Source organism: Crocuta crocuta, unplaced genomic scaffold (assembly GCF_008692635.1).
Source record: "Crocuta crocuta isolate KB4526 unplaced genomic scaffold, BGI_CrCroc_1.0 scaffold224, whole genome shotgun sequence".
Lineage (NCBI taxonomy): Eukaryota > Metazoa > Chordata > Mammalia > Carnivora > Hyaenidae > Crocuta > Crocuta crocuta.
The window spans coordinates 2687447-2692030 of NW_027529545.1; the positions used below are offsets into that span (position 1 = coordinate 2687447).

Here is a 4584-nt window from a genome sequence, read left to right on the forward strand (position 1 = left end):
AGTCAGTTGAGCGTCCGATTTCGGCTCAGGTCATGATCTCATGGTTCATGGGTTCGAGCCCCATGACAGGCTCTATGCTGACAGCCCAGAGCCTGGAGCCTGCTTTGGATTCTGTGTCTCCCTGTCTCTCTGCCCCTCCCCTGCTCACGCTCTGTCTCTCTCTTTCTCACTCTCTCAAAAATAAACATTAAAAATTAAAAAAAACAACAACAACATGGATTTCTTTCTTTTTGCAAAGCAGCTGCTAGAATTACGGTTCTCTCTTTCTCTTTGGAAATGCTGATATGAAGGCCTGATAGTCAGCCAACCTGGTGAGCCCCTGCAAGTGTTTCCAGGTATATGTTGACAGTTACTCTTCTCACATGGATTATTGTGTGTGTGTGTTTTAAGTTTATTTATTTATTATTTAGAGAGAGAGAGCAGGGGATGGGCAGAGAGAGGGAGAGAGAGAATCCCAAGCAGGCTCCACGATGTCAGCGAGGAGCCTGACTCGGGGCTCGAACTCACAACCATGAGATTGTGACCTGAGCCGGGATCAAGAGTCGGATGCTTAACGGACTGAGCCGCTCAGGCACCCCAGACTGTTGTGTTTGAAAAGCAGAAAAAAATAATAATTTAGGCCACGTGCCTTGAGGCTTTTCTTGCCCCCTTATAGGCTCCTTGAACTGGGCCCACTGGGTCTCCTGACAGACCATTATTGCTTCTAAAGAGAGAAGTGACAATAAAGTAGATCATAATTCAGAAGCAGTAAATAATGAAACAGTAAAAATGACAGATCCTTCTCTAGTATAGGATGAAGTGGTGAATATTCACCTGTAAGACATTATTAGCCATCTAAAGGATAATTTAGTACTTGAACTGAAAAGAAACACGATACTAATCTTTGCTGTGGCTGAACACAATCACTGAATCTCTAGTGATTTGAGGAATATTGCAGTTTTGAAGATGTTAAATCCAGTGGGAAAGACTAAAGAGGTTAGTCTCTGACCTCGAAAGAATTTCCACCATCAAATCAGCAAACCAGATCCAACCCAGATTGGATACTCTAGCAATCTGCTTACATTGGAAACCACCATGATATGCGTACATGTATGTATAATGTATACGTACAGATACACGTGGAGAAATATCTATCAAGAGACAAAGTTGGTCATTATTGACTTATTGGTAGATAAGATACTAAGGGGGTACATGGGTGGCTCAGTCAGTTAAGCATCTGACTCTTGATCTCCGCTCGCAGTTTGTGAGTTCAAGCCCTGAGTCAGGCTCCTTGCTGACATTGTGGAGCCTGCTTGGGGTTTTCTCTCTGCCCCTCTCTGGCTTGCGCTTGAGCTCTCTCTCTCCCACACAAAACAAATAAACTTAAAAATATATATAGACATACTAATTGAATGAAATGTAAAATAAAGAAATTAGGAAAACAAGATGACACAGAACCTCATTAAAAAAGGTTTTTTAATGTTTATTTTTGAGAGAGTGAGACAGAGCATGAACAGGGGAGGGGCAGAGAGAGAGGGAAGACAGAATCCAAAGCAGGCTCCAGGCCCTGAGCTGCCAGCACAGAGCCCGACGCGGGGCTCAAACCCATGAACTGTGAGACGGTGACCTGAGCCAAAGTCGGACACCCAACCGACTGAGCCACCCAGGTGCCCCAACATCTCATTTTTTTAAGTGAATAATNTGTCTGGGCGGCTGTCGGTTAAGCAACCGACTCTTGATTCCGCCTCAGGTCATGATCTCATAGTTCCTGGGATGGAGCCCCAAGTTGGGCCCTGCACTGAGTTGGAAGCCTGCTTGGGATTCTCTCTCTCCCTCTAACCCTCTCCACCCTGTGAGCCACACTGTTTTATAGATATACGAGTAAGAAGATATATGGGGTAAGAAGTACATAACAAAGATAACTGAATGGAACTTCCAAAAGACAGTTTAAAATTTATGTCAGCATATTGATCCTTCCTTCACGAAGCACGTTTAATTCAGATAAAATTTGTCACAGTAACATACACGTTCAAAGATACATTTTTTATTTATGTTGAGAGAGAGAGCATGTGTGTCTGTGTGTGTGTGCGTGGGTGTGCGAGTGGGGGAGGGGCAGAGAGAGGGAGAGAGAGAATCCCAAGCAGGCTCTGCCCTGTCTGTGCAGAGCCTGATGCGGGGCTTGAACCCAAAAACCATGAGATCATGACCCAAGCTGAAGTCAACAGCCTGACGCTTAACCAACCGGGCCACCCGGGCATCCCCAATGACACATTTAAGTTTTATGTATACATTTTCATTTAATAATTAGAAATTTGTTTGTGTTGAGCCAGAGCTCTTTCTCCCTACTATTCTACCCACTGGGCACCACCTGGACATGGAGGCATGGACCGTTGCAACCCGCTTCTGATTCACACCTCCCCGTCCTCACCAGCCCTAGCCAGGCATCAGTCCCCAACGCAATTTGTCCAGGGCCTCAGGGCAACACTATAGCCTTTGGCCTGACAGAGTTGGGGAGACAGGGAGGAATCAATTGTAGGAACAGGCAAACTTGAGGAGGAGCAGTCTTGAGTTCTGACCTGTTGACTTTGGGGTGACAGATACCGTATTGTGGAGTTTCGCAACCTTGCCTCTACGGGGATTTTGGACTAGATATTTTTTTGTTGGGGGATGGGGGTTCCTGTCCGCTCTAGAGGGCTTAGCAGGTCCCTGAGTCTGCCCGCTCCATGCCGGGACCTCCTTTCCATAGTTTTTATGCTATATGTATAAAGAAAAAATTTACTAAATTCTTTTTTGTTTTGTACCTTTTGTTTTAAATTTATTTATTTTTGAGAGAGAGAGAGAGAGAGAGAGAATCCAAGGCAGGCTTCAGGCTTCGAGCTGTCAGCACAGAGCCCAACGCAGGGCTCGATCCGACAAACTTTGAGATCATGACCTGAGCCGACGTCAGACGCTCAACTAACTGAGCCACCCAGGTGCCCCTAGTAAATTCTTAAAAGAGTCCAAGTCTCTATCCAATAGGATATATGTATAGGTTATAAAAGGTCACTTTTGTCCTTAAACCTGGGAAAAGCAGGGGAGGGTTTATATATATCTGTTCCCCAAAAGTGTCTTGTTTGGAGGAGAAAGTAAGATGTTCACTGGTGTTTATGTGTGATTTAGGTTTCTCAATATCTTATTTATTTATTTTGATTTAGGGAAACAGAGAGAGAGAGAAACGTGCAAGTGGGGAAAGAGGTGGAGAGAGACTCTATTTTTATTTTACTTTATTTTATTTTATTTTTATTTTTATTTTTAAATTCTCTGTCACAGAAAGAGACACAGAGCACCAGCAGAGGAGAGGGGCAGAGAGAGAAAGAATGTGAAGCAGGCTCCACGCTCAGCACGGAACCCAGTGAGGGGCTCCATCCCACAGCCCTGGGATCAGGACCTGAGCCGAAATCAAGAGTCGCACGCTCAACCGACTGAGCCACCCAAGCACCCCCTCGATACTTCTTGATATTCAGTTCCATCTGTTCCAGCTCTGCTTCGGTGGCTGCCATTTTCACACCAAACCAACAGAGGCCCCCACAGCCCCACATATGGTAAACCCAGAAACACTAACNGTGAAAACTGTGGGGTAAAGGGGTGCCCGGGGGGCTCAGCCAGTTAAGCGTCTGACTTGGGCTCAAGTCACGATCCCATGGTCTGTGAGTTCGAGCCCCGCGTTGGACTCTGTGCTGTCAGCACGGAGCCCACTTTGGATCCTCTGTCCCTGTCTCTCTGCCCCTCCCCTGCTTGTGCTCTCTCTCTCTCTCTCTGTCTCTCTCAAAAATAAATTTAAAGAAAGTTTTAAAAAATGCGGGGAGAGGGAACCAGCCCAGAACTGGAAGACTCCTGGATCCCAAGCGACAGCCTTACTTCCACAATCAAGCTTGGGTCTTCTCATGGGCAACAGGGTATTCTAGAAATAACACATGGAAATCAGAGCCATTTGGTGAGCAACAGCCCTCTGTACTATGTCTCCTGTCTAACCACCGCCCTCCCCAACAGTGAATATTACTGCTCTCATTTATAGGTGAGAAGGCAGGTTCCAAAGGGTGAGGGATTTGTGCGACACCGCTTTGTGTCAGGGTGAGAATTTGTCCCCAACTCTTCTTGGCCTCCGACGCTAAACTTCTGTGTCTCGTGTCCTATTGCTGTAAAGATCAAATCAGATAACAGGGTGTAAATCACAACGTGAATGTGAGGGAGTGGTAGTATAAATGCCTTCCTACCATCCCTTAATTATAAAAGGACTACGCGTTTTGAGGGCCTCTTTCTCGCTTGTATCATCTTCTCTTTGAGGCAGTAGTTCTTCTGGTCACAGACTAGGAAACATTATAATAGGAAGGCTCATGGGGCACCTGGGGGGGCTCAGTCGATTAAGCATGCGCCTTCGGCTCAGGTCATGATCTCACGGTTCGTGGGTTCAAGCCCCGAGTCGGGCTTGGAGCCTGGAGCCCGCTTGGGATTCTGTGTCTACCTCTCTGTCTCTGCCATTGCCTCGCTTGTGTGCACACACACACTCTCTCTCAAAAATAAATAAACATTAAAAAAAGGGGGGGGAAAGGAAGACTCATTTAAGAC

General features: G+C 46.1%; 1 protein-coding gene and 1 long non-coding RNA gene across 2 annotated transcripts in view; one reads left to right on the forward strand and one right to left on the reverse strand.

The window, feature by feature from the left end:
• Positions 1-3555, forward strand: part of TLR8 (toll like receptor 8) — a 28856-nt gene extending 25301 nt beyond the window's left edge. Inside the window, exon 3 of the transcript XR_013334477.1 lies at positions 3289-3555. The gene's annotated coding sequence lies outside the window, so the exon portion shown is untranslated. The remainder of the gene's footprint in view (positions 1-3288) is intronic.
• Positions 1-4584, reverse strand: part of LOC144229380 (uncharacterized) — a 59710-nt gene that overhangs the window by 41939 nt on the left and 13187 nt on the right. The window lies entirely within an intron of this gene.